This window comes from Dendropsophus ebraccatus, chromosome 10, assembly GCF_027789765.1.
Source record: "Dendropsophus ebraccatus isolate aDenEbr1 chromosome 10, aDenEbr1.pat, whole genome shotgun sequence".
Classification (NCBI taxonomy): Eukaryota; Metazoa; Chordata; class Amphibia; order Anura; family Hylidae; genus Dendropsophus; species Dendropsophus ebraccatus.
In genome coordinates, this window is record NC_091463.1 from 29,623,933 (window position 1) to 29,640,010 (window position 16,078).

At 42.9% G+C, this 16,078-nt stretch overlaps 1 protein-coding gene across 5 annotated transcripts in view; it reads right to left on the reverse strand.

Annotated features, from left to right (window-relative positions):
* SCAI (suppressor of cancer cell invasion) overlaps nt 1-16,078 on the reverse strand; it is a 103,221-nt gene that overhangs the window by 60,725 nt on the left and 26,418 nt on the right. Inside the window, exon 1 of one of the 5 annotated variants that reach the window (XM_069985688.1) lies at nt 12,640-12,728. The exons of 3 other annotated variants lie outside the window; for them this stretch is intronic. The gene's annotated coding sequence lies outside the window, so the exon portion shown is untranslated. Of the gene's footprint in view, nt 1-12,423; nt 12,500-12,639; nt 12,729-16,078 lie in introns of those variants that run through there. One more of the 5 variants, XM_069985690.1, reaches the window with a different exon arrangement.

A 16,078-nucleotide genomic window follows, 5' to 3' on the forward strand; every position in this document is an offset into this window, starting at 1 on the left:
CTAGTATGACAGTGCTCTCTGCTGCCACCTCTGTCAGTAACAGGAACTGTCCATAACAGGAAATATTTTCTATGGGGATTCAGTACTGATCGGGACAGTTCCTGTCAAACAGATGAGCAGTTCCTGTCAAACAGATGAGCACTGAGTCAGACTGGAAAAAATACACTGTAGGACATAGAGCAGCTGATAAGTACTGAAAGACTATTTTTAAATAGAAGTAAATTACAAATCTATATAACTTTGATACCAGTCGGAAAAAAAAAAACTTGCCAGAATTCACCTTTACCTGTTGGATATAAATCCGGTTAATGTTTCTACAATCTATATCTATTTTTTTACGTACCATAATCTGCTCCACACATGAGAATATCAACATGTTTTTTTTTTCCAGGTAGTGAATAGCTGAGTTTTTTCTATAGCTAATGATAAGGATGCCTGGGATGAGCAAAGGGTTAATGCTGGAGCCGCACTGTTCCAGCTCTCGGAGCTGATGCACGGCAGTGACACTCTCTAGAGTACTGCGCTGTTATGAGAACGGTGGGCGTGAAAGTGCGAGACTGCTGCTGGATCTGACACGTCTCATACCTCACACTATTACACTCTCACGTCCAACACTTTAATAAGATCATTTACATACTAACATGCAGAGAGTGTCGGGAAGATTCCTTACAGCAAATTCAAAGTGGGCAAGAGAAATAAAGTGGATGTAATCTGTACACACAGTACACCGGGCAATCCCTCTGATCAGCGCTGGTTTCCAGAGCCTTTAGCGATTACTCGAGCAGCCGAGCCATTCAAACCATTTACTGGCCACACAGTAAACGACCAGTTTCTGATTTGATGGCTGATCGTTGGCCCATTGTCGGGAACAAGTGTTCCTATGGTCTTTCACCCAACAATGGACCCTTTAAAGCCATAATAAACGGTCCAACCTGAGGTGTAAACAGATATGGCAGATCGCAGATTGGGGATAGGGGTGGAAAGCTGCGAGAGGAGTTCTACAGATCGTCCAGGGAGCTCATAGGAGATAGCGGTGGTCTCTCTTATCGTTCCAAAATCTTTCAACATGTTGAAAGACAAGGATCAGATCATTGCCTTTTAACAGGAGCTATTATAGATCAGCTAAAAATGGCCGATTATCTCTTGGTGTAATAGGGCCTTAAGAACACAACAGACTCGCCAAACAGCCCGAGATCTTCGGATAAATCTGGCGTATCTGAAGACTTTGTATGTTTGCAATTTCTAAAAACTGACACTGACCCCTATGTACTAGATTGGCACTTACTGTTCCTATTACACATCTCAGCCATCATTCGTGCATCCCTTTACTTCAATCATTTATGGGCTGATCAACAGGGCATATGCAGCAGACAAAGATTTTCGGCAAATCCTTCAATAGCGACGAACCAACACTTTGGGTATGAGACCACTGATTTACAGTGTACATAGAGTATATAGCTTTCCAACTGTTGCAAAACTACAACTCCCAGCACACAGGTTGGGCAACACAGCTATATAGATGACCCCAAATTCTTCTATATTTTATGTGAAAAACGACGGACGAGTAAAACAGAAAGCTCAGCTGTCCCTGCAGATCTGAATGCTGGGCTGTGCGGTGTCTGCTATACTACAAAGCATGAAATACTGAAGTGACAGATACAAGGATGCACAGGTATTGATTTGCAATGCCATGGGGATCCAATAGAGCACCACATGACGGGTAGTTCAAAAGCTGCAGCGCTGGCATAGCCCCCATCCCTATGAATCATCTGCCATTATAGAAAGTAATAGGAAAGCAACCAGAATGTGAAGCTTGGAACAGGAGAAACGCAGCCGGTTTATATATACCAGAGATTTCCTGTGTTGGGAAATTACCCAGTATAATCTTTAAGTTATACATGCTCAGTGTGCAATCCGCAGGTTTTGCTGTGTCTTTCCACCGTGGGGACACCTAACCCAATATGACAATATATGATGATATTTCCTTAAAGGGTCACTGTTGTTCCGTTTTTTTTTTTTTTTTTTTGCAGAAATCAATAGTCCAGGCGATTTTAAGAAATGTAGTAATTGGGTTTATTAGGCAAATATGCCATTATCTGCATTCAAAAAGACTTTTCCCAGGTCCCCCCCCCCCCTCCCTCCTCTCTCTCATTCACTGCTCATTATCAGGAAATCTCGACTCTTACATCAGTCGGGCCCTGTCTGTTCTATGGAGAGGGGAGGAGGAAGGAGGGAGATTAGTCGGCAGCAGAGAGCAGAAAACAAAGGATTACACAACGGGACCTGTATGAAAGCAGGTATTCAGAGGTCAGTGCTGACTGTCAGAGGAGATAGCCTGGTGATGTAGCAGGGCTCCAGACTAAAAAATTTACCTGGGAGCCATTGGCTCCTAACCTGAAAAATTTAGGCGCCAAATAGAATATTTGGTCGCCAACATTTTAAACCATGTAAAATTAATGTTATGTTAAATGGGACTTACTGTGTGCAGAGGCCGCGGCAGCCTCCTCCTCCTTTAGATTCTTTCTTTTCTTAGTTTGAAAACGTTCAACATGGAAACTTGCAACTTGACAACCATATACAGTCTGACTCAGTACTTCAGCTTCACTTGGCTAGCCTTTTAATGAGGCTTACTCTTCTGAACTTGAACTTAAAGGGAACCTGTCGACCCCCGTGCCGGGGTGACAGGCTCCCAACCCCCCGTTAGAGACCCCTATACTCACCTCATCTTCACCCCGCTTCTGAAGATGGTCGGGTCACGGAGATCTCAGCTGCTGCAGCCCGGCGTGCGCTGAGAGATGAGTCCAACGCTCAGAGAATGACGGGAGAGTCCAGCGCTCCGTCATTCTCTATGAGTGTTGGACTCATCTCTCAGTGTGCGCGCCGGGCTGCAGCGGCTGAGATCTCCGTGACCTGACCATCTCCAGAAGCGGGACCCGGCGCGATGAGGTGAGTATAGGGGGTTCTAACGGGGGGTTGGGAGCCTGTCACCCCGGCATCGGGGGTGACAGGTTCCCTTTAAAAGCTTGCAACAGTCTATACATACTGAGCTAGACTTCTGACTGCAGCCATAGTGACCCCCCACAAGATGTGTATATAAATAGATATATCTCTCACCTAGTGACTAATGCAAGTGACCCCCTACAATACAGACACCTGAGGGGCCCTGATAATAATAATTGTGCATATATCTATCTCACAGTGTCTGCAGCCAGTTTGCCCTACACTTATAGATGGCCCCCTCCTACCCCCATTATAGATGCCCCCTCCTCCCCCCCATTATAGATGCCCCCTCCTCCCCCCCCATTATAGATGCCCCCTCTTCTCCCCCCCTTATAGATACCCCCTCCCCTTATAGATGCCCTCTCCCCCCCATTATAGATGCCCCCTCTTCTCCCCCCCTTATAGATACCCCCTCCCCTTATAGATGCCCCCTCTCCCCCCCATTATAGATGCCCCCTCTCCCCCCCATTATAGATGCCCCCTCTTCTCCCCCCCTTATAGATACCCCCTCCCCTTATAGATGGCCCCCTCTCCCCCCCATTATAGATGCCCCCTCTTCTCCCCCCCTTATAGATACCCCCTCCCCTTATAGATGGCCCCCTCCCCCCCCCCTTGAAGATGGCCCCTCTTCTCCCCCCATTATAGATGCCCCCCCCTTTCCTCTATGCTAAGCAATATTTAAAAAAAACAAACACACAAACTCACCTGACAACCCGCTCCCCCGGCGATCCTCTTCTTCTTCGGACGCTGTCCCCGGCTGATGCGCGGCTGCCGGGGGTGTCCCGTCCTATCCCCGGCAGCGCGGCGCATCAGTGAGCTCCCTGTACGCCGGGGCTGTGACTTCTGACACAGGAAGCGTCTCTGACGTGCGCTTCCTGTGCCGGAAGTCAGGGCCCCAGGCAGCTCACTGATGCGCCGCGCTGCCGGGGATAGGATGGGACACCCCCGGCAGCCGCGCATCAGCCGCGCATCAGCCGCGCATCTTAAAGAGACAGCGCGCCGCCGCCGGGGCCAGTCGCAAATGGCGCCCAGATTAATAAATCTGGGCGCCATTTGCAAAACGTCAGTCGCATTGGCGACCATTTTGGTCGCCATCTGGAGCCCTGTGTAGCGGTAAATTAATTCTTTGTTATCCTGTTTTGGTGCCTCCTCTCCCTCCACCCCTCCTCTCCCCATAGACAATCATGAAGCCAGGGGGGAAAGCTTCAAACTTTTTCATGATAAAAATGTTTATATTTTGGCTAATAAACCCAATTACAAAGTTTCTTAAAATCACCTGTACTAGATCTGTAATCGCCTGTGTATATCACACAGATATGTCAAAAGTTTTCATAGATCGGTGTCTCGCTGCCAAGACCCTTACCACTTGCTAAAATGAGCTGGCAGAAGCACAAACTTGGGTGCTTCACTCATCTGTCTTACTATAGGAGAAAGAACCATGAAGCCTGTCTTCCTGCTCGTTCTAGAGATTATGGACGGCCTAAATACCCAGACCCCGACTGATCAATACTACTGATCAAAGTTTTTTGCAATAAACAGGGACACTTGGGGGAGGGGGGGGGGGGAGGAGGCCTACTTGCCTACTGCATGTAAAAGCCATGTTGTTTGTGCAACTTCTTAAACATTTGTCAGCACTTTTATCTGCCTAAGAGGACTGACAATTTCCACTTCATGGAGGACAGGGATATGTTCATACATCTGGGCCAAACCACTTGTTATTTCAGTGCACAAAGCGAAGATGCTCAGGAGACCGGCCAACGTCCTCTTGGTATTAAGCTTCTCATTTTCCAATGACGTGATGCCACTATTGATATCAGGGGGTTTGCATATTCATGTTGAAATTTGTGACAAACTAGATTTCATGTGAGGTCTCAGTGGATTCTTATCCTTACAATACAGCACATGCACAGATCACCTGGGGTAAAAAGCTGAAAATACACATAGCCCAGGGTGGAAATACTCATCCAGCCAGTCTGAATTTAGCTCAAAGGAACATTTTTAGGCCTCCTTTACACAATACTGTTTAGTGGGGTTTTGGATTTCACCTCTGTTCACATTATAACTGGAATATAATTTTAATAAAATATATAAAATCTTTGCAGCGCCATCTCTCAACCGTATAGTCCCGAGGCTTAGTGAGCCAACCTTCACATTTCATAGCTTCACTTTAACATATACTAAAGATTTAGTGCCCGGGGCCGGCAGCACCCAGCCAGACAGGGGAGAATTTTCCTAGTAATAAAATCGCTGCAGTATTTATTAATATATAAAAATTCTGGACAATTAAGAGCACAAATCCCTTTCCTGAGACACAAAAGAAAATAAGCCCATAAATTGTAACCTCTAAGCCAGGACATTGTGTGGCTATTGGCATGACCAGAGGCTTGGTACTGAAGACACCCAGAAACCTGCTCCAAACTACAGCATCAAAAGCTACAGGCAAGGCAGCCGCTTCTTAGATATTGCTATATACATACTGTAACCTCATGATTTTGTGGACAACATACAAGGGAAATTAGGTGCTAGGGAATAGCTATATAAATATATATAATCTAAGATATAATAATAATCTCAAAATTGTAGGCACAGACAACAAAAGAGCCAACTGGTCCCAGGCTCCTGGGATTTGTCCCATTCAATGCCCCAAAATGAAGATCATCCAATTGGTCTCCAAACAAATTCTTCAAGACACGACAGCTTATTAGTGAAGACTACATATCCACTATGCACTTGGACTGCTTAATACTCTATACATACATAAATTCACTGATTTGTAGAAAAACTTTTATTATGTACTTATAAAAAAAATTAAACAAGAAAACAACAAACAAAAAAAAATAGAAAACCATGACATCATATATTTAAATCTTCATGGTCATCATTCCTCTTGTCACAGTAGTTTTATCTGTACTGTCCATAAACATTATTTAAAGCGACTCTGTACCCACAATCTGACCCCCCCCCCCCCAGACCACTTGAACCTTCGGATAGCTGCAATTATTCTCCTAAATGTAAGCCGGGGCTTACATTTGTATATGCATTAGGCTGGCACCACCTCTCCGTCCTTCCTCCCCACCCTCCTCTTCATTAGGAATGATCCCGGAACATTTACTGCTGTTTGAGCTTTGCACAGGTGTCTTAACGATCCAGCCCATGTTCATTATTCACACAGGTGGGGAAAAGGAAGCAATCTGCCTGGGGCATTCCTAATGATTAGGAGGGTGGGGAGGAAGGACAGAGAGGGTGTGCCAGCCTAATGCATATACAAATGTAAGCCCCGGCCGTTAAGACACAGCACTGCCAGATTAAAAGTTGTTTTTAGGACAATAACTGCATCACCAGCCGAACAGACCCCAGGACAGATCTTGGATTAAAAGCAGCTATCTGAAGGTACAAGCGGTTTGGGGGGGGGTGGGGGGGGTGGGGGGTGGTTTCAGACTGTGGGTACAGAGTCGCTTTAATTCTTATTATTGCACAAAATGACAGAATTCTGGTTATTGCACTCTCTTTCATTCATTGCACATAACTCCTCCTTATATAAATGTTCTTTTTTCTTTATTTTGCTTTATATCCATGTAATTTTTTTTTTAGTTCATTAGTCCCATACAGCATAGTTTTTTTTATATGGTAATCAAAACTTCTTATTATTGGTATAAAGTTTATATGAAAGGTTCAAAGTGTCTCTGTGACCTAACAGCTATCTGACAGTGTCAGCAGTTTAGAATCACAGTTTTACTTTAAGTTCACACATACAGGATCCGCAGCAGATTTGATGGCACAGATATCAATGTAACTAAATAACTGAACCCAGCATCAAATCTTTACTTTCCTTTATTCTTGGAGCTTGTTAAGATGTAGCTTTCCATCCAACGCGTTTCTTATGTGATAAATCCTCGGGGGTTCGTATGGCTTCACTTCTTTGGGACTTCAGTATAAAGTATCCATGTGAACAGCTCGGATGATGGCCGCAACATCTGAGCTGTTCTTTGGGACTTCAGTATAATGTATCCATGTGAAGTGAAGCCATATGAACCCCTGAGGATTTATGGCATAAGAAACGCGTTGGTTGGAAAGCTACATCTGAACAAGCTCCAAGAACAAAGGAAAGTAAAGATTTGATGCTGGGTTCAGTTATTTAGTTACATTGATATCTGTGCCGTCAAATCTGCTGCGGATCCTGTATGTGTGAACGCACCCTTAAAGTAAAACTGTGATTCTAAACTGCTGACACTGTCAGATAGCTGTTAGGTCACAGAGACACTTTGAACCTTTCATATATCTGTCTGTGCTTCCAGAACGCAGTGCAGTTACTTTTGGTTACTTACACTCTGGTGCAAAGTGTCAAAAGGCTTTCCCAAGCTCCTGAAGTGCTGACGGCTACCCCTCCCATCTCTATGTGGGGCCCAGCTTCTTGATGCATCTGCTGACTGTCTAGTCTAATTTTACTTTACTCCACAATGTAGCAGCAAAAAGACTGATGTCCTGACCAACTCCAGTAACTTTAAATAGGCCATGAAGCCCTTGACTTTGATATCCAGGGGATACTTATGGCTTATTCTGTGGATATGTTCTAAGCATCTCAGATTGCACAAAGGGTATACCAAAGTTTACCACCTAGAAGCATTGTTGCAGTTTGAAGGCAAAGGGCGATGGCGCCAAATATTGATCAGATTCACATTTTTATTTACTATTTTTCTTACTGATTAAAAAAAACCCCAATAACTATTATCCTCTATTTTCCCACAACTTCCTAGCTTTTTTGCACAGTATTGTAGCTTCAGTGTATAAGACTGGAATCGTACTGCACATAAGTAACATAAGTAATGTATATACACACTGGAACCAAAACAATATCTGGCTCTGCAGAAGAGTAGCCATTTTTCCCCCCGACACATGCATCTATTCATCAGTTTCTTAGAAATGTTATTCGCAGTCGTTCTCTCATTCCACATACAGCCAGGGGGTTAGATTTTAATAGGAAGGTTTTTGCCGTGTGCAGTTTGAGGAGCTTTATGGGAACAGAAAGTGACTGCTGTAGCCTCGCTGCCCGGACACTGCAGATTTACTAAAAAGGTCAAATAATGGAAGCCTCGGGACACCCATCTGTTAACTTGCCACTCTTTTCCACAATCAATAAAAATGTGAGTAATCAAAAGAAGAAGAAAAAATAATGTAAAACAAGCCGCGGGCGACAAGCTTAGTCCTAGTGCCAGCATACAGAACAGCAGGATTTACTGCAAGAATTCTTACTCCTAGCAAATGGACATTTTGGCCACACTAATCGACGGTGGCTCCAACTACTTCTAAACCACCAAACATGCAAGCAATTGTAAAGGCCCTATTACACGGAACAATTATCGGCCTTATTCCATGTAATAGGAAGGCAATAATCAGCTGACATGAATGATGTTGCAGTCGTTTGTCTTTCAAAATGTTTAAACGACTCATACAGCAACAATCTGCTGCCATCGCAGAATAGGAGCGAGGGCAGCAGACCGCCCCTATGCCCTATGAGCTGCCCAGACGATCAAGTGATCACCCGGGCAGCCTCCCCGCCTCTCACCCGCTCGCTGATTCCGCGTGCAATAAAGGCGGCAGCGAGCATGGAAAGAAGAGCAAACGAGCGCTGACAGCACTCACAGGAATATCCATGGTTAATGCAACGGCGAGACTTTATAAGATGCAATGGTCTAGGCGACAAATGACTATGGCTTGGATTAGTGCGAGTAAGTGTCAAAAGATTCAAAAATAAACAGATAGAATTTTAAGGTGCTGGATAATTTAAGAATGAACTAATAGATAAGGGAATAAAAAAAAATCAGTGTCCCACAGACCCATAAAAAAGCCCTGGATGCAAAAAAAAAAAAAAAATAAATAAAAAAAAAATCGAAAGATGAACAAACAACTTGCAGTCTCAAAAGGGATCAAGTAGATTTACCAGTGTTCGCAATTAGACTTGATGGGCAAAGTATTATTTGAAAGTGGGCCTAATGGCCCTATTTCACGGGACGATATTGTTAAATCGTTCGAATCTAAATGATAATCTTTCGTTTGAATAGCAGTTAACGATTAACGACTGAACGAGAAATCATTGATCGTTTAATAAGACCTGGACCTATTTTTATTGTAGCTCGTTCGCATTGAATAAGATGTCGTTCGGTCGTTAGTGACGAACGCAATAGCGACGACAAGACGACCACAAGAACGATTATAAGTAACGATTATCGTTGCATGTAAATGGGTGAACGATTTTAGGTCCTTCGCAATAGCGGTCGTTTGGTTCGTTTATCGTTAACCATTATGCGAACGATAATCATCCTGTGGAATAGGGCCCTAAGAGCCAAGCCATAATTTATTCCATTCTGCCTGAACCATCTGGATGTATGTATAAGGAGACACCTATCAATTACCCCGGCAGGACTGGGACCGCCCCAGTGACCTGGAGAACTAATTCCGGATGGTTTCTATACTGCGATTTCTCTGAAATGGCACACAGTTGTGATACCAAGAACAAAGCCCCTACAGGCGTGAAGTTGATTTGTTTGGCGTGAATAGGGTATAATTGTAAGATCTCAGGATAAATCTGTAAATCAAAGAAATCAGAGGGGAGGCAAAACTACGTTTACCAACGTTCTATGGATCTAAAGGATCTCTACAGATACCCGCCGTGAGTGGTTTGTGAAGGCTTAAGTGGGAGGCACAAAATACATAACACCAGAGCGGGTAAAGGTGCTAGAAAATACGCAATCTCCGGACTTGGTTTAGTAAGGCAGTAATGCAAGAAAACTGATTGTATTTATGTAGCATATGATCCTAAAAACTACTATGGTTTACTTCAAATCGGTAGATGTAACAGTAGCGTGACGCATGCAGTTTTTGAATATGAGGCTAGAATAGGTGAAACACGTTGAAACCATGAGCTTCACCCAGACAAGGCAAAAACTGGCCCACAATTGGCTCAACTGCTTCGTGTAGGGACAACCAAGCCGTCATCTACCCAAGTAAGGTAGTAAGGTGGTTGTCCAATATACATGACCTATATAGCCTGCAAAATGGTCTTCATACCGCAAAATCTCCTTGATCATTGTTCAGTATGGGTTGAGATTCAGAACCACATAATGATCAGTACTGTTCTGTGCTTTATGCAACCACTCCAAGATGGAGATCCAGTCCAATATACAAAGCATGCTACAGCATAAAAATACAGCAGTATGCATGTCACAAGTATAGTGTATGGTGACCATATGTAGGATCTGAAGTTTCCTTTATAAAACCTATAATTTCACCTACAAAAGAAAAGACTGCAGTAAATCTTTTGCAGAAGAATGATAGTCTGTCACCAAATCTAGAAATCCCCTGTTACTATGAAAAGTACATTTATAAGTGAAGTATACACAAGGAAGATGGTCAATGGTAGACAAGATATTTCAGAGTAACGAGTTTCTGGCTGCTTCCTTACTCATGATATGGTCAGAGCAGTCGGAGATGCATTCATGTGACGTAGCTCTTCTTATCACCGACCATCTTCCTTGTTTGCATTTCAGCCTTTTCAGCATTCGTTAACCAGATCATGAGTAAGGGCTAGAGCAGCCAGAAACGCGTTGCCTTTTACCCATGGATTGATTTTAATGGTTTCTGACTTTTATGGATTTGGCAATGGACTATCGCAGATTTTAAAGTATTCCTGGAGGACTTGAGTTGCCTGCACCAGCAGGGGTGCCAACTATTGATACTATTTTTATGAATAAATCTTTACTGCTTACAGCAAACTCCCTAATAAAGTATTACAAAGGAACGGGTGGTTCAACAAGGCTAATAAACATCTTCTATTGAGAACCCTTCCAACCCCATTGAATTGTGAATTTTGCAAGATGCAATCCTCCTTTATGGTGCGTTCACACCTACAAGATCTGCAGCTGATTTTCTGCAGCAGATTTCATTTAAATAAATGAACACAGCATCAAATCTGCTGCAGATCTGCTGCACATCCTATTGGTGTGAACGCACCCTTACAATACTACGAATACAGACAATTGTCGCGAGTTTGGTTTCAGAAGCCGTCAAGACATAACTATGTAAAACCTAACCTCCAGACAGGAATTAAAATGTTTAATCACCAGTGATGCCTGGCACAATGTAGGGACCCTCCATTGTCTACAGTGTCTCATATGTAATGGGCAGCGCTCATGGACTCCTATCTAAGGAAATGTGATGATGTGCAGCAAAAGACAGTCCTGATTTACCTGAATGGGCAATGGTGTCTTTTATTTAAAAAAAAAAAAAAAACAGCAAAGGGGATGTGACCCTTTTATGTGGCAAGATCAGATATTAACCAATGAAACATTGATAGGTCATCAATGTTTAAAGTGAATCGGTCAGGTAACTTCTGCTGCCAGGAGAGAAGTAAATGATAGCGAAAAAGAAGCAGAGCCCTGCTATATGGTTTGGAGCAGGATTTCTGGGTAAAAATTTGAGTAATTGCTAACAGGACTCCTTGGAGATACAATTAGAGTCCTGATAATCCCACCCACATACAATAATTGACAGCTTTCCTGGTTGTAAAGCTGGCCATACACAGATAAATGCCTGCTAAACCCCCCAATTTTGTTAAGCTCGGTTGTTATTCATCTAAATGTGTACGGTAACCTAATTCTTCACAAATGAAAAAATTGTTGGGAAAGAGAAGGATCAGACCTGTTTTTCAAATGCCTGATCCTTTTGTTCTCTGAAAGGTAAGCTACTGCCATAGCTGTATGACATCAGTTTATCTCACTAATGAAAATCACACGTGCCCTTGGCTAAGCTTGTGATAAGAGGAGATAGCTATCAGAAAAATCTGTGCTTGGCCAAACACCATATAAAGTGTATAGCAAAGGATTGTTAAATGACACAAAGTTGGTAAAATCAAATATGTATCACATACATGTAAGTAAAGGAATATAAACATGCTATATTAAGTAAAGTTAATAACATCCCCATAGAGTTCTTCTCCCCCATGGATATGATCACTTCCTTCCTCTCTGAACTGTGATCCTGCTGTTGCCATGTAACAGTGAACACACTTTCCCACAATCCCCCTTGCTAAGAGGTGCATTGGAGACCAACTGCCAGCGCTTCCTGGACATTGCACTAAGCAGGCCTGACCCACCTTAGCTGGTTGTTACCAATGACAGCAGGTTATCAAAACTATGCACACCCACAAGGGATTAGAAAGACCATCTCTCATACACAGCACAAGTTCAAAAATTCTTGTACATTTAAAATATATTTAAAGGGTTAGTGTGGCGGTAAACATTTATTCACAAAATAACACACATTACAAAGTTATACAACTTTGTAATGTGTGTTATATATGTGAATGGCCCCCTTCTCCGTGTCCCCCCACCCCCGCTAGGCCCGGAAGTGTTGGTGCATTATACTTACCGCATTTGTGTCGACCCCCGCCCGCCATCTTGTGACAATGACGTAGTCTTCGGGAAGCCGTCTGAACAGCTCCATCCGTCCCTCATGCCGGCCCCCCTATGCCACGTCATTAGCTGCTCAGCCGCCGCACTACTCCTTTAATTCCACATAATATATCAATACAGACCTATTTAGCTTCATGAGACAACACCTTTAAGCCTCTTCTAACACACCTACCATTTTCTGTACTTCCACATCTGTACATCAGTCAATTATATAGTGCACACAAAGGGGGAGGTTTATCAAACATGGTGTAAAGTGAAACTGGATCAGTTGCCCCTAGCAACCAATCAGATTCCACCTTTCATTCCTCACAGACTCTTTAGAAAATGAAAGGTGGAATCTGATTGGTTGCTAGGGGCAACTGAGCCAGTTTCACTTTACACCATGTTTGATAAATCTCCCCGAAAAAGTATACACTTTTAGACCATTGCTGTTAGCATCGTTCCATAATAGATTTTTTTTATTACAGGTATTACCATACGTAGCCTTTGCATTAAAGACCAAAACCGTCAAAAAAAACGAAAAACTGATTGTTCCCATAGCAGAATACATATCGAACCTCAGTCGGGGAAAAATCAGAATGTCATATACCATTAAGGAATCATAACTGTAAATAATATATCTACAGTAGCACCCACATGTCAATATCAAATAACACCATGATATGAGTTATCCCCAGCGCTACCAACGACCTTCACATCGGAGTACACCACAGACGGGTCATATATATAACAGCGGCTCATGAGCTCCGATCACAAGGGCAATTAATGTATTTATATCTTGTGTCTGAAGGCGAGATCAATACATACAGCGATTTTAATACATGTGCATGTCACCCAGCATGAATTGATTTAACCTCTTCACCGCCACCGCCCAGGGCTGGCCTGATCCGGAACGCTGAGCTTTTCCATGTAGCAGCACAAATCCGACAGTCATGTGTTTGTAGGGCTGATCCGGGAGAATTTGCACTGCAGAAACCTATAATAAAAGCAATTCCCTCTGCCGGCTATTAGCATCTCCACAATGCAATTAATTTACATTAACGCTGCGTAAAGTTCTAATTAAGAAAATGTTCGCTCAGAACGCCGTCGCACACAATAACAAGTGTTCTGGCCGCTCACTGATGCCTGCAAGGAAAACTTAATGGTGGAGCGCAATAAAAAAAAAAAAAAGCAGCAAGGCTGTCACGCGGACGTGTGAAGTGATCATCCTACACCGATGCATCAACGTGTAACTTATTGTATTGTTCACACGGATGACGCACATCTCGTCTCTACATGACACACAAAAATGATAGAGAGTTCTGTAAGCGGTGAAACGATTCGAGGATCGGACCACCGCTGTCAACCCCGGGCCATCTTACTGGAGCGCTGCGACATTAAATCTTACATAGACACATGTCCCCTGTAATCTATTGTCTCTATATCAGAAAATATGAATACTTAAAGGGAACCGGTCACCCTGGAAATACTGCACACTCTATGGAGAGTAAATTATAGGGCAGGAGAAGCTGAGCAGTTTAATATATGGGAAAAGATTTAGTATAATGTGTATGTTTAAATGCCTTCTCATGGTATGTTTAGGGAGTCCAGTGGGTGGTCCTAATAAGAGACTGACAGTTGCCATGTCAGCATGCATGCTGAGATAGCTGTCCATCACAGATTAGGACCGCCTACTTGGCTCAAACACATAATGATCAACAACATAAATTAATAAAATACAAGTTAATCCAAATCTTTTCCCACAAGAGACACACATTATATATATATATATATATATATATATATATATATATATATAAATAAAATGTTAATAGTGTAAGGTGTATGGGTTTACCAAAAGTGCATAGGTTTACCAAAAGTGCATAAACTGTCCCTATGTGTCTATGAGTCAATCATTAGATAGCAATGGGGAATGGGCACAGCACTCAGCTGAGATGTTGCCCATTCATTTCAAAGATCAATGAGGGTCTTTGCACCAGGACCCCTTTCCAATCAAGAGATCAGACACGTCAATACAAGACTTTAGACGTTTACTAAACAAAAAAATAGCCCCTAAGCTTGTCATATACTGTAGATACTAATCAGACAATTCTATTTGACCCCCCACCCCCAATACATGCTTTTGCAATTTTTATTGACAGAACAAAGTAAAGCTGCAGCCAGAGGTGTATTCTTTGTAGCCGACATATTTCCTAAGAACATAAGGATAAGTCAACTGCATGCTTAAATCCAGAATTAAAAAAAAAACATGGCTACCTAATGGCACCACCTGTCTCCTTCCCAATTCAGTTGCATCGTGCCATTCACTTCAGTTAAATTGGATCTGTAGAAGTCCACCCGAACTGTGGACAGGGGGTGGTGCAGTTTCTGGAAGAAAGTGGCCATGTTTTTCTAAGCCTTTTTAAATTCCCTCGACATACAGTATGCCATCAGTTCCAAGTTGGAACACCCTCATACACATTGGATGGTCATGTCAGTCCTGTCCAAAATTGACTTGTTTGTCTGACACTGATCTATGCATAGCCTACTTAAGTAAAGAGAAGCAGGCTCAGTGATCAGTGGTTCTCTGCAGATGTAGCTTCTCTAATCCCCAACGATCAGTTGAACCCCAGGAGAGCGGTGTGTGACCCAACATTCAAATGAGTTGCTATCCATATAATACATGGACTGACCAGGTTTTCATAAGTGGCTCTCCTTGAAACCCCTATTTATGATGTCCATAATACCTCAAACAGGACCCACAGTATGGTGTGGTTATCCGACAGCTTGCGCATAACTTTTTTCCAGTCATAGAAGAGAAGTATTCAGTCAATATGAATGACTGCTATGGTGGCAAGGGCCCTTCAGCCACAATCTCTGTCAATGAAGTCATAAAGCAGTTCATCTGCAAACCAAATTCGGTTCTTTTACTTTACATCAACAGCACAAATATAAAAAACTACTAATAATTGCTACAAGCCAGGGCGGACGTAATCACCGGCCGATATCTGCATTAAGCAGAAGGGCAACCCTGATGAAGCAGCTGTCCCATAAAGTTTGTATACTGTGTACGCGCTGCAGCCATATTACATACAACAATTATTCATGCAGCCGGGAAGCCAGCCACATTCACCACGTACAGAGAAACCGCGTCTGAACAGATGGAAGGGAAAAAATTACAACAAATAATGGCATCCACTCGACTGTGAAGACAATAGTTTTAAGCGCCAGCCTTTAAATGTTGTGACGCTTGTTAGATTTATTATATAATTTGACCACTGGACAAGGTAGTTGAAATAAATAAAAAGTACATAAAAGCCATTGGTTCATCAACTACACACAGAACAGGTGGGGAAAAAAAAGAATTTAATTAATAGGGTTATCCAGCGCTACAAAAACATGGCCACTTCAAAGACAGCACAACTTTTGTCTCCAGTCTGGGTGCAGGTTGTGTAACTCTGTTCCATTGAAATGATGGAAACTTAATTACAAACCACACCTGAACTGAAGACGAGTGTGGTGCTGTCTCTGGAAGATGGAGGCCATGTTTCTGTAACGCTGGATAACCCCTTTAAAGGGGTACTTGGGCAAAAAAAAAAAAAAAAGCCTTTAATTAGCTGCTGTATGTCCTG